The 26,197-nt window shown below is 38.8% G+C and overlaps 1 protein-coding gene and 1 pseudogene across 1 annotated transcript in view; one reads left to right on the forward strand and one right to left on the reverse strand.

Annotated features, from left to right (window-relative positions):
- ACVR1 (activin A receptor type 1) overlaps positions 1-26,197 on the forward strand; it is a 146,940-nt gene that overhangs the window by 24,293 nt on the left and 96,450 nt on the right.
- Positions 21,208-21,825, reverse strand: LOC122750422 (annotated as a pseudogene).

Here is a 26,197-nt window from a genome sequence, read left to right on the forward strand (position 1 = left end):
AGTATTGAGTCATATAATCATAGAACTGTAAGGGATTTTAGAAGTCATACATAGTCCATCATTGTACAATTGAGGAAACTGAAGCCCAAAGAGCTACATAGCTTTTGAAGACTTTTGTCAAAGAAGCTTAGGCAGTTCAATTGAGGGAAAAAAAGAAGCATTGGGTCCAATTAAGAGACCTGGCTGTATTCTAGTTTCCCTCTCTGACACTAATTAGCTGTGGAATTTTTTGCAACTCTCTTTCTTGACCTCTGTGTCAGTGTCCTCATCTGTTTAATGAGAGAATTGAATAGGATGATCTCAAAGATTCCTTCCAGGGTTAACATTCTGATTTTTAGATTCCATTTAGCTATTTAAGTGTCAAGAGTTTAGACTGGAAGCCAAGACTTTTGACTTCATGCCAAGACCATTTTTATTACTCACCATGAAACCCACTACCCCACCTTTGGCAAAGTCAGGAATTAAAGGTTATGCATCATCCATCCTTCCCCTGTGTTTCATAATGGAGGTATATAGGAGATGGGCAGGTTTTTTATTTTTATTTTTTTGTGGAGAAGAGTTTGGGAAAAAGCAACTGGAGAAAGTGAGTTTAATTTTTTTTTTGGTCTTTGATATTAAGAAAAAAAGGAAATCTTGATTGATGTGGAAAATAGTGCTAAATGGGACAAAGCCATTAAAGATATGATCCTTTATTTTGGGGGGCTGCAGATGAGCAGCATATTGCCTGGGGCTGTTGCAGAGGTGTCTTTGTTATTTCAGATTTCCATCCTGAAGGGAAGTAGGAGAAGAAAGTATGCATTGGCAGGGTATCACCCTTCAGGCACTTTGAGATTGAGAGAGATTTACTTTAGTATGACTGTTTATAACAGCTTTCCACTGAATTATTTTGGGAAGGAAATAATTTGCCTTAGAGAAAATTGCAAAGAACTTGTGATTCGATTCTTTGGACAAATGACTAAGCCTGGGCTTCTCAGGCTAATCAATATTAACTTAGATTTTGTAGTTATTATGGAACACTATTAGGAAACAAGTGCTTTTGGAATTTCATGATTACATTTGACTCTGGACATTGATGTAATTCTCATTGTATTTAGTTAATTTGGTTTTGACAGCAAGTTATTTTAAGTGTACTTAAAAGGTGTGCGAGATAGAGAGGATTCTTTACTTCCAGGTGTAATCTCAGCTCCTAGCTGCATTATAATAGAACAAATTTCAGTTCTATACCCCTGTGACAAAGGGAATGGGGGCACATTTGTGACCCAGTGATTGAAGATAAACTTGTCTAACATATAATTAACTATTCTGTGCTGGTAGCTAATGGTTACTGGGGAGAAGCCACAAGAAGAGAGGTGGGGAGTTAGGAGAGCATTTATGACTGAAGATCAAAGTGGGGAAAAATAGTGTGCCTGCTCTAAGTGGTTAAGTTAAGTGGAGGAGTTGGGTGACAAGTTATTCCTTGGATCAAACATGCCATGGAGGCAGGATAAAGTTCTAATGAGGGACTTCCACTATTGACATATTTGCTGGATGTCTTTGCCTGTTAATACTTTCTGAGATAAGCAGTGCAACTGATAAACATTTGTATTGGTGATAATAAACCTTGTATTGGTGATAATTTCATCTTGTAGGAAGTAGAAGAAGAGAAAGGTATATTGTAATCCTGAATATTTCTGAACAGTGAGGAAGATCTGCTTTTAGTGAAACAGAGATGATAGGACTTTTGGGGTGGCAATAATAACCATGCTGTATTTGTGGTCATCAACAAAGGAAATGTTCAGTCCAATCCAATAAATATTTATTAAGCACAACACTGTGGTGTGCCACAGACAGTGCTAAACATGGTGGTGGGGGGGTGCGGTTTACAATTAATAAAAAGAAATAAAGCTCTTGCCCTCAAGGAGTTTACATTTACAATCTCATGGGGTGGGGGTAGACAACACACAAAAGGAGACAGGAAGGAGGGAGAGACACTAGAGTTCGAACAAGGCAGAGCAGCAGATATAAAGTGAAGTGGGTTGAGAATCCTGTTTCTGCCCACAATAAAATAAGGCATTGAGAAGAGTTTGGTATTTCATCTTTCAGCCTGCCAATCAATGGGGAGAAGAAGCTGAGAGAGGTGGTGTCATTCAAGGTTTGAGTTAATTGCATGGTGATGAGATTAGAGGGGCATCTCGTTCCCTGGAGTTGAAACCAAACAAAGTAGCAGATGTAAATGGTTGGGCTTTTGTTATGTGTTGACTTTGAGTTTACATTTGGAGATCTGATACTTAAGATCCTTTGACTTGATACTTTATGAGGGAATTTTACTCCACAGTCATATCAATAATGACATCTTGGTCACACAATTATGCTTGATTCCACTGAGGAAGAAAAGGGTGTGGGAAGTGTGGAAAATAGACCAAAGTAGGTCCTAATTTTTAAAGGGCTTGGTCAAAAAATATAATTGAAGAACAAAAAATGAGATGAATACAAAAGAATGGTAAAGTCTTGCAACAGTAATGTTAGGGAGGCAAATAGGTTAAAACTCACGATGGATTGAAGTTTGCAACAAATGCTAGACAATAAAAAGATCCCTTTTTCTAAAAATTAGGTTGGTCATGGGATAGAAGATCAAGGAAGAGATAAGATCTTCTATATGCCATAATCAGAATTGATCAGCCTCAGTTTTGCTTTTCCTTTCTACTAAAGAGTGTTCTCCCCGCTGGACTGAAGAGGGTAGAACAAAAACAGACAATGAAATTAGGAATGAAAGCACAATATGTAAATGGGGAAGATGGACACCAGAATGAGCACTGAGCTACTCAAGTTGCTTATACTATATACCACATGTTAATGAAAGATCATTTAGTATTTGTGGCACTGGGGAGAGGTGCCTTGGGACTCAGTATTCAAATGGATTCTCCATCTCATAGGTGTAGATTTCTCCTCCAACAAGGCTGATCACAATCCATTCATGCCTACCCATCCTGTGGAACACTTATCTGTGTCTTCCCATTATATTCCATGTCTTTCCCCCTTATGGTGGGGTCCACCATTGGGTTCCCTTATGATATCTCTTATGGGAATAGCTATCAAATCTTCACACTATATCTCTATCTCTATCTCTATCTCTATCTCTATCTCTATCTCTATCTCTATCTCTATCTCTATCTCTATCTCTATCTCTATCTCTACCTTGCTCTTACCAAGTAATATATCAGTTCGTATTTTTTGATCACACATTTTTTGGATATACTTTACTCCTGTTCTTCATAGTACCTTGTTTGTATTGCAGCCTGCTCACACCCACCATGTACCTCTACTTTGCCTTCTGAGTGATACTCAGTTTTAATTATTTGGAAATGGTAGTGTTTTATGACTCACAGTCATACAGTGCTGGAAGAATATTGATATTAAAAATATGAGTTTTTGTTTCAGAAAGAAGTTTGAGTTCAGTAAAGGGTCTCTGAAACACCCCTCCTCCCTTTTTTTTTTTAGTTGAATTCAAGCATTTCTTAAACACTTCCCTGTGAAGAACATTGTGCTAGGTATTGGGACAATATACAAAATTTAAGATGGGCATTTTCCTGTCTTCAAGGAGCTTAAATGATAGAAATCACTACTAAATAAATAATATTGGGTCAGTGACTTCCATACAAGTCTATACAAGTCTTATTTATTACTAGTCAAATTTTAAAAAAGCAAACAAAAAACCCCAGCTCTCAATCCCACCACCCCTTATCTCATAACAACATCTACTCTTCTCTCTCTCTCCCTCTCCTTCCCTCCCTCTCTCTCTCTCTCTCTCTCTCTTTGGTTTTGTGAGGCAATTGGGTTTAAGTGACTTGCCCAGGGTCACACAGCTAGTAAGTGTCAAGTGTCTGAGGCTGGTCCTGAACTCAGATCCTCCTGACTCCAGGGGCAGTGCTCTATCCACTGTGCCACCTAGCTGCCCCTACTCTTCTCTTTAAATTCCCTTTAAATGACTACCAGGCATTTCTGTCATTATTACTTCTTCTTCTTCTTCTTTTTGGTGAGGCAGTTGGGGTGAAGTGACCTGCCCAGGGTCACACAGCTAGTAAGTGTTAAGTGTCTGAGGCTGGAACTGAACTCAGGAACTCCTGACTCCGGGCCGGTGCTCTACCCATTGCGCCACCTAGCTGCCCCACTATTACTTCTTTACAAGAGAATTGCTTGACCTATGAGAAATTGCTACTTTGTTAATATGATAATACTTGGAAATAGAGTAATCTGTGAAAGTGATGAATTAACCACATATTTACTGAATGCTAATATGATTATTCTCTATACATTAGGACTAGACTACAAGTTCTTGTGTCATTATTCTATATCCCAGTATTCCAGGCAGTCAATAAGTAATGGATTTTTAGCAGTGTTCCTAGTAGCCAACAACATCTGTGTGAGACACATTCCAGTCTTATTCAGTATCTGATTAAAGTCTTATACTCAGTCACATCTTCAAGCATCTATTAACTTTTCCTACATTGGAGAAACTTCATGTACTATGTGTGGCTTGGTTTCTTCAAGCCTTTTCCTCCTCAAAACAGGAAATATGAGACTGAAGAATATAAAGATTTTAATGTTTTTTTCATTATAAGAAGAAAAACAAAGATGAAGCGTAGAACTGGATCTAGAAGGCCCTAAAACTTGCATCAGCACCTCAGACCTCATTTTGGAACATCCCTCTGCCATGCAAGTCAAGCTTCATTCTTCTCCTGGCTGGACTGATGACCATATAGCCTCATTCAAGTACCTTGCTTCCACTTCCTTGCTCACCTTTTCTGGTCTCTCTTGTTCATGTCTTCTCCCATTAAATACAAGCTTCTTAAGGGCAGGGACTGTCTCTTTTATTGCTTTTTGTGTGTGTCCCCAGTGCTTAGCCCTGTGCCTGGTGGATAGTAAGGATATACCTCCTTGTTGCCTTGCCTTCTTGGCTTCTTCCAGTTCAGAATGCTTATGTCTCTAAACAGACAACCTCATTTTAGATCTGTAGTTGGGCTCAACACAATTCTAGCTTCAGTACAATCTTCTTTATGTTGGTCCTGGACTTTATTGGGGTAAAATTGGCTTTAAAAAAAACAAAACCAAAAACAACCTACCATAGTCACTCTGCTTTTGGTTATAGCACGTTTCCCCCTAAGCTTATAAGAAGTTCTTATATTTATGGATAATATAAAATAAGGAGGGATATCTACTTATTACATCACTATTGGAATTTGAAAAGATATTCCATTACCTGGAATGGTAGTTTAAAGCTAATGATGAAATTAAGTAAGGATAAAAGGTAATTTACTTGGGCTTGAAAAATCATTGTCACCAAGTACAATATGGGGAGCTTGTCAATAGAAAGCAATTCAAATGGGGGGGGGGGCTCTAGGGATCAGAATGGATTACAAGGGGATTCAGAAGCCAAAAAGAGCTAATTAATTATTTTAGGCTTCCTTTAGAACAAACTCTTGGTGGGATTAAATGTAATTGGAAAATGTTTAACAATGAAAAAATAAAACTACAATATAGTATGGATAGTGTTAATATGTGGGTTTCTAGGTTGATATTGGAGTCTGACATTACTGCTTGAGAAGTACATACTGTTAGGTAAGAGAATTTAGTTTTGTTGTCCTCTGACTTGGTCAGACCATATTGGCAATATTTTCCAATTCTGGTTGCTATGCTTTAGAAGGGAAATTGATAAATTGAAGTTTGTGAAGAGGGAAGGTAAACAGGATGAAGAGAGGATAGAAAACCATCTCATGAATATAGTTGAAGAATTTAAACTATATATCCTAACTATATTTCCATTAGAGAAAGAGAAAGGAAATGAGAGAGTGGAGAGGGAAATTGTAGAATGGATAGGTTCGTAACCTATAGCAGATTTGTTATTGTGGAAGAGGAGTTAGGTATGTTTTAACCAGTGGGTAAAAATTACAGAGATGTTGGCTCACCATAAAGGCAGAACTCTACTAACAATTTGCATTCATGTAGCATTTTAAGGTTTTCAAAGTCAGCAGTCAAATAATTAATAGACATTTATTAAGCACCTACTGTATGCCAGGTACTCTGTAAGCTGCTGTTAATACAAATATGGAGAAAGACAACCCCTGTCATTCATGGAGTTTATAATCTAATGGGGGAAGATAACATACAAGTGAAAACTGAAAATGGGGGTAGGGAGGAGGAATGATGGAGAAGTCAAAGAAGGCCAAAATGAGCATAGTCTGTTGGGAAAATGAGATGTCAGGCCTATTTCATCTTAAATGGAGGAGTTTCTGCCTCCACACTATAACCAGAGGGACAAACAATGAGCTCTGAGTAATATGGCTGATTTGGATTTTGTAAGAGATTTCTCAATTCCCATCTTGATAGTTTGGACCCTCCCTCCTTCCCATCTTGTATTTATTTTATAATTATCATGTATTTACTTTTCTGAATGTGTTTTATTCCCCTTCTAACTGCCCCTGCCCCTCCCCATCCCCAAGCTTCTTGAGAGTAGGGACTTCATGTATAAGAAGTTTTCAAGACATTATCACATACCCTAACATTGTGCCCTAAGGAGCCTACTTACATTCTAATAGGGGAAAATCCATGTACTTAGAGGTTTATATTTGTATCTCTAGCACTTAGCAGATTGTCTGGTATATAGTAAATGAATAATGAATGGTGTTGGTTTGATTGCTTATAAATTTGCCAAAATTCCTGTCATCTTTCTGATCTCCATTTCCTTGGAGTTCTTTTGACCCACTGATGAAGGTTAAAGACCTAAGTTAAAAATCTAGCCTCATATACTTGCAAGTTGTATGACCCTGGGCAAGTCACTTAACCTCTGTTTGCCTTGGTTTTCTCAACTGTAAAATGGGATATCAATAGTGCTGATCAAATGAGATATTTGTAAAGCACAGTTCCTGTCATATGATAGGTGCTTTGTAAATACTTATTCTTTCCCTTCTGTGACTTTTTTTTCTTTTACATTAATATAAAACTTTTTTAAAAGTGACCGACACAGTTGAGGAGACCCAGGTGATTTTTGCTTTTTTGGTTAGGCCTAATAAATGACAAATTTTTCAAAAGTTTCATATTTAAAAGGAAAAACTAATTCTTTTATATTTAAACTTACGGTATCAAGGTATAATATTAACCATTGTACCTGGTTGCCTCCTTTCTGGGAACATGTATTATTAATCAGAAATCAATACAATTAGTTGAAAATTAACCATACAAACCCGCATACAGTTTAATATCGTTTTGTATTTCCTTCAAAGCTTCCACAAAAGATCCTTAGCTCCCAGTGCTCATTGCTGCAGTCAATGGTAGAATAATACAAGTAATAGAGAAAAATCATGCCTTATAAAACCTAGACTGTCAAATGTCTTTCAAAATTTTAAAGGGCTGATTATGTCCTTAGCATAATTAACACAATTTATCCATTTATTCTTCTTAGATATTTGATATAGCTGTGAATTATTATGCCATTGTAGCTAAGTAAGACCCCTTTTCTCTATGAGGTCATTGAAACCAGCAGTACCTTGAGAATGAAGGCAGTCTTTTTGACATCTATGCCAGAGTGTGGCATTGGGGGCATTTGTTGGTGTACTCTCCCTTTTTCCACTCTTTTCTTCTAATATTCTCTTTGTTTTCTTTCCTTGTCTTTCCTTTTTTCTTGGAATAGTGGGTACTTCTTAGTACTTATTACTGAAGAACTTAATAATCCCAATTGTAGAGGTTGGGCATCTGGTTGGAGTTGATCTTTATGGTGGTACAATTGGAAGACATTCTTGGGTTTTTATGATTTCCTAATCACAATATTAAATGTTACAAAGAGAGGAGTGCAAAAAAGAATAGTAAATCTTCAACAAACCACGTGTTCACTTGGAAGTCAATTGCCTATTTTTCCCCCCTGCTTCCAATGTTTTTATACAGTACTGATCTTGACCAGCTTTTTTCCATTTTGTATATGAGATCTGTGACCTTTTTTCTTTCTTTCTTTTTTTGCAGGGGGGTAGAGGGCACTTGTTCATTTCTCTGTTTCTTCTGCCCTCTGAAATCTTGTCAGCCCTTTTATTTTGTTTTATGTTGTGTTTACTTTCACATTAACCAATTCAACTTGCACACTGACCTCTGTGTACATGGCTCATTTTCATTCAAATGTTCATATTTATACTTTTGATGGATATATTTAAATGAACAGCTGTGAATTTGTTGAGTCATACCACAATTATCTGATTCTGCCTTAGCCTGAAATATGTTTTTGCCAGTCAAGCAGCTAAGTTGTGAGAGAATTCCATTAATCACATACTGACTGACTTGGGGAAGAGAAGGGGAGAGCATGAGGACAAGGAAAGTCTTGAAATGTTATTATTTATAATAGCTTTTCCTTTTTTCGGGGCAGTAAGCAATTGTCACTTAAACTTATGGGCCTGTAGAAAATAATTACAAAAAGCTTTGGTCATTTTATACTAGTCAGCAAAATCCTGCTGAGTCGATTGACTTGCAAATGAAGTTAGTTTCTGGTGCTAGCTTATGTAAATAGATAAGGGCCTATCTAAAGAGTTCACTTTGTGAAACTTGGGTACTTGTTGCCTCATTCCCGAAATTCATTTGCTAAGTGCCCTGTTTAAGCTTATTTTACACTTTAAAGGTCCTTGAATATTTGCTAAATGTACTAATTAAATACCTTCTCGCTGCCATCTAATCCTGTGGTTTCCAATTCAACATTTCTCTGACACTTCCTTTCTTGGGTCTTTCCGAAAGCTATTAATAGATGTTGTAAGTCTGGCCTTTTAAAGAGTGTCAATAGTTTATTGGAACTTCATGGATAATATGTCAATTTCAGGCTCTGAGGAAATAGGTCCTAGAGGTTATTTGGTATCACTCTTCTTCCTGGAGAATCAGACATTGGTCATTTCCAAATCGGATGTTGTCTGTGACTGACCCTCCCTTTGCCAGGACCCCTTCCTTGAATGTTACCCTTACAGAACTGGAATCTAAGTTACACTTCAATAACCTTAGCAGATTCTTTTAATTTACCTCACATACCATAATAATATTACATATTAAATTTAGTAACTTGGGGTGAACTTTCTCAAGTAACCAAGCATTTGTTAAGTGTTACTGTGTTCTAGGCACTGCATTAATAATGCCAAGAAAGGCAAAACCAATCATTTCTTAATCAATTTATATAAAACTATTAGCCAAGGAAAAGACATTTTCAATTTACAAAATGTCAATTAAAATTTTTGTTTTAGAAAAAATGTTTTGTTTGTTCAAGGATTTAAACTATAATTAGTATAATGGGGAAGTGATTTTAGAATAGTTTTGTTTTGGATGACCAACATATTTTGCTAATTGGTGGCATACATTCGTGTAATTGGGAGTGATTATATTTAACATATATTAGACAAATCCTGCCATTTGAGTTGCTGTCCTGAATAACTCCAAATTCAAGAGAGTATGAATGAAACGAAATTTTCCAAGATCAGTCTTGGATTCCTGATGAAGTGCTTAGAGATGATTTATTGAAGAGAACTGAGTTTGGTTGAAGCCCTTGAAAACAGGATTAAAACAAAGACCTTTGAAATGCTGAACTGATTATCAGGACAATTAGAGGAGATGATGGAAGGATAACCATATTACCCGAATTCAAAAGGATGAATGATTTAAAACTGAGAGTAAAGAGATTATTATTGTTATTATTAAATCATATTTCAAGGTTCCATAATTGTTTTCCTTGTAGCTATTCCATTCACAGGCTGAAGTGGAAACTATTAAGATTGACCTTTTTTTATTTTGGATGATCTTTCCCATACAAGAAAATGCTTGAGTTTAGGACAAGCATTAATAAGGGAAACTGCTCCCTCCCAAACTGGGAGAAGCCTACCTATAAAATATCCCTTAAGGTAATCACTTTTTTTGTTTGAAGAGACAGCATGTCTTAGGGAATGGAGAACATAGATCTCTGAGCCAGGAAGACCTAGGTTTAAGTTATATCTCTGTCCCATACTGGCTAATATATTAATAATAATAATGATACTATCTATCTATGTATATAGTGCTTTAAGATTTTCAAAATGCTTTCCAAATATTCTCTCATTTGATCCAACAAACCTGGGAGGTAGATGTCAACATTATGCTTATTTTACAGATGAGAAAACTTAAATGGAGACATTTGGTGTCTTGTCCAGGATCACATAAGTGATCCGGAGTATCTGAGTTTAGATTGGAAGTCAGATCTTCCTGACTCTAGGACTGTCACCCCACCTAGCTACCTGTAGCTGGCTGTGTCACTCCTCCCAAAGCCTCCGTTTATAGAAGGTTCAGGATTTTCCAGCCAAAAGCTTGGTCTGAACTCTAAGAACATCATGCCACCATTATACTTCTGTGCTCCATAACTCTCTGCCCAGACTGCTGACACCTTCAGCTTCCTTTTGTGTATTGTCTTCCTCCATTAGATTGTAAATTCATTCTGGGCCAAGACTTTCTTTTTCTTACTTGTATTTCTTTCTTAACCTTTCATTGGTCTGACTATAAATTGCAAAACAAAAGCTAATCTGCATTTCCTACATCAGAAATTTCAGCCCAACTCCTCTCCCCCTCCTTTCTGTTTCATCTTATCAATGGGGCATGATTACAGGATGAATTTGAGGACTAGGTCACAAAAAACATAAGAAACAAGCAGAATGTATTTACTTTGAGATGAAGGACTGTTTTTTTTTCTTCCTGGGGCTTGGGGGGGAGGATTGTATTTTGCAGGCCCTGTACCTTAAAGGTAGTTTGTTGTTCAGTTGTTTGTGACCCCATTTGGGGTTTTCTTGGCAAAGACAATAGAGTGAGTGGTTTGCCATTTTCTTTTCTAGCTCATTTTACCAATGAGAAAACTGAGACAAACAGGGTTAACTGACTTGCCCAGGGTCACACTGCTAGTACTTCAGATTTGAATTCATGAAGTTGAGTCTTTCTGACTTTAGGCTCATTATTCTAGTTAGATTCTTAATATTTAAGTGAATAAATTTGAGCCAGAAGTTGCCTAAATTTAATACAGAATACCTGTAGTATTCTCTAGAGTTTGAAAGTTCTTTGAGAATCTTCTAGGAAGGAGAAGGAAAACTCCAACTCATGAAAGCTATAATGCTTAATGTGAAAACTCTTTTTACAAATCTGCCCCCTCCCCCCAAAAATCAACTCTGAGGAGCCTTTTTGACTTTGAGCTGGCCAGCCAATCACTCTCCAGGATACAGATCTACCCAGATTAGAGGTTTACAGTAGGTAGTACTGGCTCATGCTAAAGCTAAAACCTTCCCATTTTGATGAGGCGTCTTGTGTTTGCTATATGTGCTAGTGAAGAGGTCTGTGGGGGAAGATTATTATGGGAATCCTGTCTTTACTGCGAGAAGACTAAGTGAAAAGGTTACATTTGATATAGTGGGAAAATGGGGTACGGGTTGGGGTTGGTTCTTGGGAATTCCTCTTTAAAGAATTACACCCTCTTGCACACAAAACTTAGTTAGAACAAGGTGATAGTTTATTTAGGAGCAAGGGAAGGGAAGGGTGGGGGGAGGGAAACCATGAAAGAAATCCTTAGACTTTTCATGGGGAGATTTGGCATAAAGCACATGGCTCAGAGGTACCAAATCTCCTCGAACAGGAGACCGGAAGGTACTTTTATAGAGGACTGATGGGGGTGGACCATCTGCCCATGAAAAGTTCCTTTAGTGAGAGAGGACCATCCCCCACTGGTGGTAGCTGGGGGAATTGGGTGAGCAGTGGAGGACCATCCCCCACTGGTAGTGACTAAAGGAATTGGGTGAGGGGTGGCTATGGATCCCTCTTCAGGACACAAAGGCCGAAGCCACACCCAAACTTATCTCCCCAGGATAAGGGAGACCGGAATGAAGGGTAGGAATCCCAAGCTAGCTCAGTCTGATTTGGTTCCTCTAGGCCTTATCTGTCCTCTGGTTTATTTTCTCAAGGAGAAGATTCCTCGGTGTGCCCCAGAGAAATTCTGGGGTGCTCTGCGCCCCATGACATTCCCCACTTCTCTATATATAAGGAAAGGGGACGAAGATTCTTCTGAAACTGCTTCATGCTGACCGGGGGTCGAAGAAATCACGGCGCAAGGGAGGGGGAGGGGAGAGAAGTGGAGAAGGCCTGGAATGCTCGGAGTTGTGAGGGGCCCAGAGAGTCCAGAGGCAACACGTAGGCACAGTGTCATGAATCCTTGAGCCTAGATGGAACAGACTTAAACAAAAAAATTAAAACTGACCAGAGCAAAAGGGAAAAGGGACTTTATCAGATCAGGAGTCAAGTGGGACCTTTTTGCAGGACAGGGTGTGGCCTGCTTTACAGGAGGGAGTTCAAGCCTAATTCTGTGATAGGCAGTGTCTGTCTACATTAAGGGTCCCTTTTATCCCATCCCTACTTTGTGCCTTGATTGCATGCTAGGACCTGAACCAGAGAGTAAGACAGAGGTCGCCCCAAAACCATTCCTAGGCTTGCCTCCTATGTCCAGCTTGGCCATAGGCCTGACACGATGCTGGTCAGGAGAGCAAGCTGCAGAGCCGACCTCTTGGGTGCTGCCCTGGGGACAAAGAGGTAGGAGAGCTGACCTCACCTTCGTGCGGCGTCCCCCACTTCTGTGTCCCGGTTTACTGCAGCTGCCAGAATCTCGGCCAGCCAGAGTTCTGCTGGTAGCAGATGTGGTGATGGCTGCTGCTATTATATGAGCTTGGTCTATGGAGCGGGCACGAGCCATCTTTTCTCTCTCTTTGGCTACTGCAAGGTCCCTGTTATTAAAAATCTTAAAAGCAATGTCAAGGAGTTGTGAGGATGGAATCTGGGGACCCCAGTCTAACTTCTGGAGCTCTCTCCTAATGTCAGGAGCAGACTGGCTGATAAAATGAATATTGAGGACAGTAATTCCTACATCTCTTTGGGGGTCTAGGTTGGTATATTTCTTCAGAGAGTCCACTAAGCGGCTCATGAAGACAGCAGGATTTTCGTCAGACCCCTGTGTTATCTCCCTCACCTTTCCATAATTGACTTGTTTCTTAACCCCCCTTCTCATTCCCTCAACTAGGCAGGTGACCATGTGATTTCTACGAGCCCTATCTTCCCTGTTATCATAGTTCCATCTCGGTTCTATGACCGGGACAGCTGTAAAACCAGGGACCCCAACCCAATTTCCAACCTGCGAGTGTTCATCCCCAACTTGTACAGCCAGGTCCCAAATCTGTTTTTTCTCATCAGGGGTACAACAGCTGGCAAGAATAATTTGCAAATCAGTCCAGGAAAGGTCAAACTCCAGTGTCACAGACTTAAAGCCATCTATGAACTTTGTGGGGTTCTCTGAGTAGCTCCCCAATTTCTCTTTAATCTGAGATAACCTGCTTATAGAAAAAGGGGCATGCCTTACTGTTGTGCCCTTCCCAATGGGAAATTCCCTTAATGGAAGCAGGGAAGTAGTGGGAGAGGCTGGTAAGGACCTGGGTTGGGGAGATAGCTCAGGTGGAGACAGAGGATTGGGCGCAGGGCCTAGTGGGGGAGGGGTGACAGCCTTTGGCTGTGGAGTAGGTGGGGGAGGGGAAACAATCTTTGGCTGCAGCATGGGTGGAGATGGGGAAAGGGAGATAGCCGTAGGTAACTGCAGATTAGGTAAAGCAGATGGGGTCGGCTGAATGGAAAAAACAGGAGAAATGGGAACATATTGGAGTTCCCCCCGATTGTAAATGGGGTAGAGCAGGATAGAGGGAGACTGATATCCACTCCCCGTGTGGCACAGGGAATTGGTTCTGAGATCAGCCGGTGGGCAAGGAGAGGTCTCAGTCATAGAGTGATATGACTGTGGTTGACCCATAGGTACGGAAGCAGGCGGAGAAGGAGTGGAACGAGAAACAGGTAGGGAATGAGTTTGAGGAGGAGGGGAGGCTGAGGTCTCAGAGTAGGTGCCCAAAGAGTTAGCGAATTGCTTGGGCTTGTGGTGATTCTCAACCGGCAAGGGGACCTCATCCTTTCCCTTTGACTTCTGGCTCAAACTCATAAAAGCCGATACGTATGGAATCTCTGTCCATCTCCCTTCACGCTTGCAAAACTTGTCCAATTGCAAGATGGTATTATAATTAAGGGTGCCGTGTACAGGCCAATTTCCTTCACTTCCTAGAAGATAATGTGGCCATAAATTGTTACAAAAATGTATCATACATCTCTTTCTTAGGTTTTTAAGTTCCAGTCTAGTCCAATCTCTTAGGATGCACCCCAGAGGTGAATTTTTCGGAACACTCCCTTTCTGTCCCATAACTACTGTCTAAGGAGAATAGTCTGAACCAAGAGCAGAGAGCTGGTAAGGGATAGACACATAAGCATAAATGTTCTTACCCAGAAACGTGTAGTCTGAGGGTCCTAGCGTGGTTCGGACATCTAGGAGTCCCAGGCTGCTCTCTGCTGTCGTACAGACGCCAACCGTCTCTACCTCTCTGTGACTCAAACGGGAGGTTGAGTCCGGTGGGAGAGGGAGAAGAGAAACCCAGAAGGTAGGGTCTTACCTCCAGGTTCTGTGCCAAGCGTGGTCCAGACGTCTGTTTGAGCTTTCAGCGAGGGAGGGAGACTCAGGCTGCCCTCCACTGTCGCGTGCGAAAGCTGACCCTCTCTCTACCTCTCTGTGACTCAAACGGGAGGTTGAGTCAGGCGGGAGAGGGAGAAAGGAAACCCAGAAGGGAGGTTCCCACCCCCCAGTTTTGTGTGTTAAGAGGAAAGAGGAAAATCCCACGTCCCTACAACGTTCGGGCGCCAGATGATATAGTGGGAAAATGGGGTACGGGTTGGGGTTGGTTCTTGGGAATTCCTCTTTAAAGAATTACACCCTCTTGCACACAAAACTTAGTTAGAACAAGGTGATAGTTTATTTAGGAGCAAGGGAAGGGAAGGGTGGGGGGAGGGAAACCATGAAAGAAATCCTTAGACTTTTCATGGGGAGATTTGGCATAAAGCACATGGCTCAGAGGTACCAAATCTCCTCGAACAGGAGACCGGAAGGTACTTTTATAGAGGACTGATGGGGGTGGACCATCTGCCCATGAAAAGTTCCTTTAGTGAGAGAGGACCATCCCCCACTGGTGGTAGCTGGGGGAATTGGGTGAGCAGTGGAGGACCATCCCCCACTGGTAGTGACTAAAGGAATTGGGTGAGGGGTGGCTATGGATCCCTCTTCAGGACACAAAGGCCGAAGCCACACCCAAACTTATCTCCCCAGGATAAGGGAGACCGGAATGAAGGGTAGGAATCCCAAGCTAGCTCAGTCTGATTTGGTTCCTCTAGGCCTTATCTGTCCTCTGGTTTATTTTCTCAAGGAGAAGATTCCTCGTTGTGCCCCAGAGAAATTCTGGGGTGCTCTGCGCCCCATGACACATTAAACCAGTGGGATCACAGTGCTTATCACCAAGTGATGTCTCCCCTCCTCAGATCTCCTCTTGCACTTTGGGTTTTGTTTGTTTTTTTTTTTTTTTAAACTTTTTTATTCCAAACTTAGTAACGCTCAACAGAAACATTCAAATAAAATTTAAAAAAGAGTTATGCATAAAAGAATAAGCTCCAAACTATGTACAGTTTTTAAAAAGTATTTTAAAAAATAACAAATGTTCTGTTTGCTTTCATGTTCTCTTTTGATCTTTATCTGTTTCTAAAAATAATTTTATAGCTGCTGCTATATTTTTCCCAATGGCTAGAGTCAATGTTTTTACTCAGAGTCTGCTTCACTCTACATCACTTCACACAAAGTCTTCCCAAATTTCTTTCTATTCATTTTTGGCACAAGGATATTCCAGTATATTAATAAACCATGGTTTAGCTAGTACCATATCATTGAGCATACAGGTTATTCTCAGTTCTTTGCTATTACAAATATGTTTGTTAGAATTATTTTTATATAGGTAGTTCCTTTTCTCTTAATAGCCTCCCCAAAATAACACATATGTATACATGTATATGTACTATATGTGTATACATAGTACTGAGATTACTAGGTAAAAGGATAATGTATATTTTGTAATTATTATATATTCTGCTTGACTTTTGGACCTCCCCTTTTGTATTTAATGTAGTTTGGATTAATTATTTTCATATTCTGTTATTGTAAATCCTGAGGGAAGGTTCAAATCAGTTGACAAGTATTTATAAATTATGTGTTAGCCATTGAGACATAAAGAATAACATGAAATATTTTGTTTTCTCTTTCTTTCTTTCTTTTCTTTTCTTTTTCTTTTTTTTTTAAATTTTCTTGTCAGGACAATGGGGGTTAAGTGACTTGCCCAGGTTCACACAGCTAGTAAGTGTCAAGTGTCTGAGGCCGAATTTGAACTCAGGTCCTCCTGAATCCAGGGCTGGTGCTTTATCCACTGCACCACCTAGCTGCCCCTTAATAGTTTGTTTTCAAAGAGTTTTTATTCTACTGGTGAGTAGTTGTAAAAAACACAAATAAATATAAGTAACTGCAAAATATAATCAAAGTAAAAGCTGGATTTTGTATAGTACCTTCTATGTCAGGCACTATGGTAAGTGATTTAGAAATATCATTTGAGACTTACAACAACCCTGGAAGGTAGGTACTATGGTTTTCCTTATTTTATAGATGAGGAAACTGAGGCAATCAGAGGTTAAGTGACTTGCCCTGTGATCTGGAAAGGCCTGAAATAGGAACACTTATGGTGAGTTTTTAGGGAAACTAGGGATTTTGAGAGATGTAGGTGAAGAGACAATGCATCCAAGGTTGTATATGGGGACAATAAGTAGGAGAGTTTGACTGAAATGTGAATGTTTAGAGGGAAATAATATCTAATAAACCTGGTGAGTTACAGAGCTTTGTGAGTGAGTTTTACTTAGGATTACATATTATTTCATTTTGTTACCTCCCTGCTCCCCAGACATGTTGAATTAAAGAACAAATACGGAAAATGGTAAAGGCTTCTTATCTTGGTTTTGTTTAAAATTTGTTATTTTTACAATTAACTTTGATTTATTAAATTAATCTATATTCTGAAGCAGCTAGTTGTTGCAGTGGATAAAATATAAGATTATGAGTCAGGAAGACCTGAGTTCAAATCCAAACAGACACTAGCTGTGTGACCCTAGACAAGTTACTTAACCTGACAGCCTAGGTTTCCTCAAATGTAAAATGAGGATACAAATAGCACCTTTTAGGATTGTTAGGAGAATGAACATTTTAAAGTGCTTTATAAACAAAAACATGCTATAGAAATGCTGGCTATTATTTTTATTGTTTTTATATTTGGAAATTTTAAATATTTTACTTATATTTATTATTTTTCTGTCATTGGAAAAGGGGAAAAAAACCCCTTGCAACCCTTGTAACAAATTTGCATAGTTGAGCAAAACAAATTCCTATATCACCTATATACTAAAAAATTTTCATACTGCATTTTCAATCTGTCTCCCTTGTTCATTTTCTTTTGTTAATGTAAGCATTTAAAGGTACACTATATGTTTTCTCCCAAGGACTACTGTGACTACATCTCAAAAATTTTAGTGTGTTGTCATTATCTTTAATGAAATTATTTACTGTTTCTGTGATTTTATTTCTTTAACCTAACAGTTCTTTAGGATTAAATTACTTAATGTCCAATTAATTTTAATCCTTTCTTTGGGAGCCCTTTATTGAGCATAATTGAGTATAATTTTACTGTATTGTGATTGGTAAGGGTGAAAAGGAATAAATATTTATTAAGCACTTACTGTGTGCTAGGCACTGTGCTAAGAACTTTACAACTATAATATAAAACATAAAAGATATGGTTAATATTTCTGCTTCTCTGCATTTGGCAAGTTTTTAATGCCCTAGTGAAGTCAGTTTTTGATGAAGGTGCTATGTGCAACTGGGAATGATGTATGCTCCTTTTTGTTGATGAAGGTTCCCTTGTCTTTCTACTCCATCTGCTGCCTAGCAATTGGGAGCAGGGAAGAGAATGATGAAATAAAATATATTATGTTTATTTGATGCAACTGTGAGGCATGCAATTACAGTGACTGAGAAATTATCCTTCAACCAGCTTTATAACTTTGGAACTCATATGAATCTTTGCTCTACCCTTCTCCCCAATCAATTGAATAGTCTTTTTTTAATTAGTTCTTTAACTCTCCATTTGTCTTAATTGAAGTTATTTACATTAGTATGAACCTTGCATTATACTATTATCGTCTAATTGGCCTCTTTTGAATACCTGCTCTCCATTACATCTCTCCACTAATGCATACTTCTGACTTTGTTCTTATTGTGCTTAAAAAAAAAATCTTCAGTGGCTTCCCATTATCTATAGGATAAAATACAGACTCCTGATTGGCATTAGTAACTATGTTACACCCTTTCATGAACTCTAGGTTTTGATCACACTGTATTGTTATATCATCTTCTGCCTCAGCATTTGTATGCAAGCAAGTCTTCCCTTTCAGTTAAAGCCCCCTTCCTCCCAAATACTCTTTCCTTGTTTACTCAAATTATATTGTATTTACTTAAAGGATATTTTGTTTCCCAGACCTTTCCTTTCCCCCATAGGTAAATTCCTTGAAGACAGATATTCTTTTAGGGGCCTTAAGTACTTAATGAATGTTTATTGATTGAAATTAAAAATGGGTATTTAGGTAAAACCGTAGTTTAGTTTGTGGCTGTGACTAAGATATTTTATTTATTAATTTATTTAATTAATTTTTTTTTAGTGAGGCAATTGGGGTTAAGTGACTTGCCCAGGGTCACATAGCTAGTAAGTGTTAAGTGTCTGAAGCCAGATTTGAACTCAGATACTCCTGACTTCAGGGCTGGTGCTCTATGCACTACGCCACCTAGCTTCCCTGACTAAGATATTTTAATATACAGAATTTGGCATAGTTGAATTATTTTCATAAACTGTTAAGTTACTTTTTATAAACAGTTAAGTTTGGGGGGATAGTTTCATTACTTAGAGGCACAGGATGGATGACTTCTTCCCAATTAAGTGAACTTTGGGCTTTTTCCTCCTTTTTTCTTGTTCTTGATGCTATTATTTTCTCTTCCAAATTAGATTTTTAGATCTTTTGATCATTCTGTATTTAAGGCTGGCTGGATTACTTTAATAATCCTCTTAGTATTCAGGGTATGGGGGTAGAGGTTGTTTAAACCAACTGTACTAGGGGAATCTCTTCAAAGTACTTAGCATGGTGATTATTGGATAATAGGAGCCATATAAATAAATGCTCATTGCCTTCCTCCCCCTCAGTGTCCCCAGCTGGTGGTCTTCTTTACAAGTTCTTAAATGTGCCTAGTGAACTTATTAGCTCACAAAGTGTAACCATTCTGCCCACTGCTAGTGCCTTCCTCTCCAAAATGTTTCCAATAATAGATAGATTTTATATAGTGTTTTAGTGTTTGCAAAGCACTTTTACCAATATTATCTCATTTTATCCTCACAAGAACTCTGAGAGGTAAGATACATTTTTGTCCCCATTTTACAGATGAGGCATTCAATTTAAATGAATTTCCTAGGGTCACATAGTAGTAAGTATTTGAGGCTGGATTTGAACTCAGGTCTTTCTGACTCCAGGGCTGTATCCACTGTGCCACCTAGCTGTTTTTAACATATGTCTATATTGTCTTCTCCAGAAAATGTAAGCTCTTTGCAAGTCAGGTACCCTCAAGGGGATACACTTGTAACCTCACTTACACTTGTAACCTCAAGGGTTATACTAGTCACACCTCAACAGTTCCACTTTTGCCTATGTATCCCAGGCATCCAGCACAATGTCTGTCCCATGACAGATACTTACAAAGCATTTATTGGTTGAGAATTGTGAGAAAATTTTGTGATACTGAACGCGAATCTCCTTTTTGTGACTTCTTTCTATGTCTTCTACTTCTTTCCACCAGATCTACTCAAATCAAGTCTTATCAACAGGCAGTAGGCGATATTGGAAAGATGTGACATTTAGTGAGAAGACCTGGCTTCTGCCATGTATTGATTCCTTTAGTTACTGGCTTTGTATGTGTACTCATGTGTTTATGTGACATACACATAGGGGGAACCTGTGGCTTAACTATGTAACTATCACATGTCCAAATCTGTAAAACAGTAAATGATACCTGCCTCAAAGAAAGGCAAATATGTGGGAAAGGGTCTTAGATAATGTGATTTATACATCCTTGGTTCAGTCACTTTTCTATGTTGGCTGCCCTTCAAATATTTGAAAACAGTTATCATCCTCCTCTTCCCCCTTTAATCTTTTTCCTAGGCTAAGCATCCCTAGTGTCTTCAACTGTCTCTCATGACATGGTTTGAATGTTTTATAATGTAACTCTTTCAGCTGAATCCTCTACTTCTCTGAAACAATCTGTAATCATTCTCGATAAGTGCAGGATGAGCGGATCCAAGGGCTGGATTTCAACACAGTAGAATGTGTCCAAGAAACCATTTGTATTCATCAATCATGTAAGATAAAATTATATGCTAATCCCCTGAAACTGTGGATACAAAGACCCCAGGCACTATTAAAGCCTATATAAAACCAAGCAATGGCAATTTGAGAATCAACATTTCAACCATTAGAGTGTTAAGGAAAAAATGTATTATTTAGTGGGCTATTCCTGAGTCATTTGAATGGTTCTGCATTCATTTTTATGGTATGGTGTTTCCAGCTTGGAGTTTTCTTTGTGTCTATTACTGGTGCATCCCTCTCTTACCTCATCTCACCAGTGGCCAGTGTGTTGGAAACCAGCTGATGCTGAGGTCTGATTAAATATAACCTTAGCCTGCAGAGTCATTTTGGGAATGTCTACTTTGGTCACACGTAGGATGTGGCAGTTGTTTAGATGTTGTTTTTGAAACAGAAACTCCAGCTTTATCCCTGGAATATATCTCTTATCCTCTATCCTAACTTTAGCCTAAAAACTTGCCTAATTGGCCTGAAGCTTTGCTAATTGGGCTACTTTGGCCATATAAATGAAAGATGCTAGTTACCTTTCCATCAAACATTCTTTTTTTTTTTTTTTTTTTGGTGAGGCAATTGGGGTTAAGTGACTTGGCCAGGGTCACACAGCTAGTCAAGTATCTGAGGCCCTATTTGAACTCAGGTCCTCCTGACTCCAAGGCCGGTGCTCTATCTACTGCGTCACCTACCTGCCCCCATCAAACAGTTTTTTGGTTTTTTTTGACTGACAGTCTGTCAAGTTTTATTGTATGAGCCAAATAGAAGGGTACTATGTACAGAGGAGATAGGGGAGAATCATTTCTTGGTCTCCTCCTTAGACAAAGTCTTGATGATCTCCTCCTTCTTAGCTTGTAGACGCTTTCGTGCTTCCTTAGTCTTGGACCGGCAAGCGGCGAGCTTCAGCCTGGTCAGCCAGGAGCTTCTTCCGGGCCTTGTCTGCCTTCAGTTTATGAATGTGCTCCATGAGGATCCACTTATTCTTGAACACATTACCCTTCACCTTCACGTACAGGCTGTGGTATATATGGCGGTCAATCTTTTTGGAGTCACGGTATCTTTGGAGTAGCCTCTGTAGAATCCTCATTCACCTCATCCAGGTCACCTTCTCAGTCATACGAACATTGGCAGTACCCTTTCTCTTACCAATGCCCATGTGCCTGCCCTTCTGTTGAGCCAGAGTATTTTTCTGGCATCTGGCACGGGAGTGCACAGTAACAGGCTTCTGGATGATCAGCCCATCTTTAATCAGCTTCCATATCTGCTGACGGGAATTGGTGTTGGCAATTTCATTGTCTCATTGGGGTCAAGCCATACCTCCTTTTTTCCATATCGAAGGACACTAGAGGCAAGTCTCTTCTGAAGCCTGAGCATATTCATGGCTGCAGCCACAGCAGGGAAAAGGAAGGGAGAGAGCCAAACATTCTTAAAAAGAGGGAAAAAGAGACTGCATTTGACAAGTGAGATGGGACCTGGTACTTGTCTGAAGTAAACTGGGGAGAGGAATGAGGAGGAGGTAGGGAGAAAAGAGGTGCCTAGGGCAATATGTATGTATGTATGTATGTATGTATGTATGTATGTATGTGTGAATGACAGAAAGAAGAGGTGCCTGACCAAGAAGGAAAGCAGAACTGTATCAGAAACCTTTAAGTATTGTATTGGGAATGAGAAAATCTAGAGTGAGTAGATATTTGTGGCATATTGCCAAGAACAACAGAAAGGCTTTTAAAAGTATTTTTGCAGCAAGAAGTTGATTAAGGGAAGGATTGGAATAGTATTTAGGGAACATCAATTACTATTTTTACATATCATAGAGAAAAGCTAAAAATGTGAATAATTCTACCTATGGACTGTATATCCCTTCAAGGACAAAACACTTTCAAACTAGAAAGCATAGGTACCACAGAAGAAGAGACTGATGGCCAAAGATGGTGAGAAAGATTAGAAGAGGGCATATATTTGTCTTCAAAAGAGTTCAAGTCTCCAGACAGATGAATTATACATCCCACGTTATGGCAAAACCACTCTCAGTGATCTTTGAGAAATCTGAAGGACAGGAGAGATGCCAGAAGTTGGGTGGCAAATGTCCCCATTTTCAAAAGGTAGGGCAAAGGGAATTATGGAACCTATAGACCACTAAGCTTAATGTCAATCACTGGCAAAATTCAAGAGCAGATTATTAAACAGATGGTTTGTGAATGTCAAAAAGTAAGCCAGCATGGGTATATGAAGAAGTCATGCCAAACTAGCAATTTCTTTTTTGATGGAGTTACTAAATAGTAGGATTATATAAAGGAATTTTGTACTAATGAGATGGGATAGAATATAAAAAATGAAAAGTCTACTGGGTTTAGAATTAGAGGACAGCCCTAAAAAGGGAAAAAGATCTATTTATACAAAATATTTATAGCAGCTCTTTTTGTGGTGGCTAAGAATTGGAAATCAAAGGAATGTCCATCAATTGGGGAATGGCTAAACAAACTGTGGTATATGATGGTGATGGAATATTATTGTGCAATAATAAATGACAAGCAGGGTGACTTTAGAAAAGCTTGGAAAGACATTTATGATATGCTGTATTGGGAAGTGAACAGAACCAAGAGAACACTGTACACAGAGACAGTAATACTGTTTGATGAAGAACTATGAATGATTAGACTATTGTCAACAATACAATGATCTAAGACAATCTCAAAGGACTATTGGTGAAATATACTATCCAAATCCAAAGAAAGAATTGATATTGATGGAACATCCTGAAGAATGTTATTTTTCACATTCTTACAATTTTTTTTTTAATGATTAAGTTTGATTGTACAAAGTGACAAGTATGGTGATGTTTTACATGATCATGCATCTATGGCCCATATCAGATTGTTTGCCACCTTGGGAGGGGAAAAGGGCGGAATTATTCTCTCTCTCTCTCTCTCTCTCTCTCTCTCTCTCTCTCTCTCTCTCTCTCTCTCAGTGGGGATTATTCTCTACTGTATTTTGGAAATGTTTCTTTCATTTAAGTTCAGAATAAAATAAATAATTAAAAAAAAAGAATTAGAGGACAGTTTCACATTTCACGTGATACTTAACTCCCTGTGTGACCTTGGGAAAATCACCTAACATATGTGGACTTCAATTTATAGTGTCCAAACTAAAGGTGAACTCTGAGGTCCAGTTAAGCTCTAGATTTATGATCCTATGAATTTATTTAAAGGGATAGAGAGTACTTCCCTCCCTCCTCCACCAGTGTCTTGGAGTAGATTATTAAAATTGACTTAGCCAGCCAATGACAGAGATTCAGGATAGTATAAAGAGAACAAGATGTCTTCCTCATTCTCTCTTCCTCCATTTCAGTTGATTCATTTTAAGAGAAATGTGTCAGCAGAATTCTCAAAGTGCAAGAGCTATAACAGATACTAAGGAATACTTGAACTCTTGCTTCCTGTCTCCCTTGGTGACCTTGTAATCAACTGGGATAGTGTCAGGGTGCTGAGTATTTCAAATGGACCAGTACAACTTAAATGTTCCAGTGTTTTCCAGTCCTGTTGGAATGGTGAATGAGGGGAAGAATATTTTCACAGTCTCGCATGAAATGCTCATGGATTGGATAATATGGCTATTAGGAGAATTTGGAGGTATTAGAAGCACCATACCCATTGAATATAAATAGGTCAATATAAGCTTGCATCTTGTTTTTTGAGTTAAACACCTTTTAGAGGATAATTTGCAAAGAGATATGCCTAAAAGTAATACTAATAAAATTTGTAGTTTATGGATAATTGAGACAGATAGCTAATACTTTTTTTTTTGGTGTTTTTTTTTTGGGGGGGGGATGAGGGTTAAGTGACTTTCCCAGGGTCACACAGCTAGTAAGTGTCAAGTGTCTGAGGTTGGATTTGAACTCAGGTCCTCCTGAATCCAGGCTAAGTGCTTTATCCACTGCGCCACCTAGCTGCCCCTGGCTAATACTTTTTTAATCAAGATTCTGAAAAATGGATAGATTGGATCGATGGACAGAAATCTACATAAAGGAGGAAATTTAATAGGGACAAACATTATGGTTTCCACATGTCTAAGAAAACTTGCAAATACTGAGATTGCAAAAAGGACAGTTAATTTGACTGTTCATACAGGGCAAATGCACTTTAGACTGTGATTTTAGTGACCTCATTCATAGTGAGCCAATAGGGTGATGTAGCTACCAGAAAACTTAAGTCATTCTTCATTTGATAAATCATGGAATCCTTTCTTTCTGTCATGCAAAAAGAGTTGTGTCATTAGCACAGTGTAGGGTCTGGAAACTACGTTATGTGAAGAAAAATGGTTGAAAGATTTGGTTTTAGGTTAGAATAGACTTCTAGGAGGAGGGATCCATAGGAGGTATATTAGCCATATTAAGATATTTGAAGGGCTGTCATGTGGAGGAAGAAATTGACCCATTCTATGTTCCTCTAAAGGTAGAACTACAAGTAATGGATAAAGAATACTGAATTACAGTTTTCTTGATAAAAATCTATTCTTCCAAAGAAATTTCAATAACCTCTCCTGGAACTTCATTCCTCTCCTAATAAATACTGGGCTTTTTGGCATGGTATAAAAAACTGTGTAAAAGAACATAACTTCTTAGAAACTGAAACTGCATTAACATTGAAATATTAACTATTACCTTCATAGGAAAGTATCTGATCAAATAGAATTGATTTATCCAGTCCCAAGCAAAAGAGCGCAGCTTTCTGGTTGGGAGCTAGTCGCAGTCCTACCACCGTTTTGGCTTCAAAATCCTTTCTTTCATGTCTGTTATTCAGGGAGATGTCAGGAGACACAGAGAAACCAGCCAGGTTTTTTCTTTAGCACTAGAGTTTGCTTCTTTCACTTAAAGCATTGGGTGGGCATAACTATAATTTGTGGTTACATCCCTCTTCAAGAAATTGAATAAGGTACAAATGACACATGCCTTCAAAGAGGTAGATGGCTCCGATTTACCTGGTCTCCTTGTGCTAACACCAATCTTCTCTGTCAACACTAACTCTTTTCATTATTCTAGATCTAAATTCAATGGATGTTGGATAGAATTGACTCAATTATAGTGCTGTGTCCAACATAGACATCAGAGTAACAGCTAATATCAGTCAATTGATGGACATTTATTATCTCCTATGTGCAAGACACTGCTGCAAATACAATTACAAAATTGTGACTGCCCCTGCCCTCAGGGGGCTTATAGTCTACTGAAATGTGTAGGATCGTAGAAGCATAGATCTAGAACTATAGTTTTTTTGTTTTGTTTTGTTTTTTTGGTGAGGCAATTGGGGTTAAGTGACTTGCCCAGTGTCACACAGCCAGAGTCAAGTGTCTGAGGCCATATTTGAACTCCTTTCCTCCTGAATCCAGAGCCGGTGCTTACCACTGTGCCACCCAGCTGCCCCTTAGAACTATAGATTTTATAACTGATGAAAATGTGGCCCAGGGACATAAGTGGCTTGTCCAATGTCACAAGCAATCCACCATGAGAGGGGCTGTTAGAAAGTATGAAATTTAGTTAAGAAAACTGCTCTTTTCTACAAGTTACCAAATTAAGTAGAAAAGTATCACATATACATCTAAATATTGTTAATTTTCTTTTAAAAATACCAATACAAATTTCTTAAGAGATAAAAGCAAGGGGATGCTGGTGAATTTTAAGATCTAGCTTTTTTTTTGGGGGGGTGTAAATGTAGGCAGGTTGCACTTTCAAATTTAAGCTGTATTATTAACATAA

This window comes from Dromiciops gliroides, chromosome 3 (genome assembly GCF_019393635.1).
Source record: "Dromiciops gliroides isolate mDroGli1 chromosome 3, mDroGli1.pri, whole genome shotgun sequence".
NCBI lineage: Eukaryota > Metazoa > Chordata > Mammalia > Microbiotheria > Microbiotheriidae > Dromiciops > Dromiciops gliroides.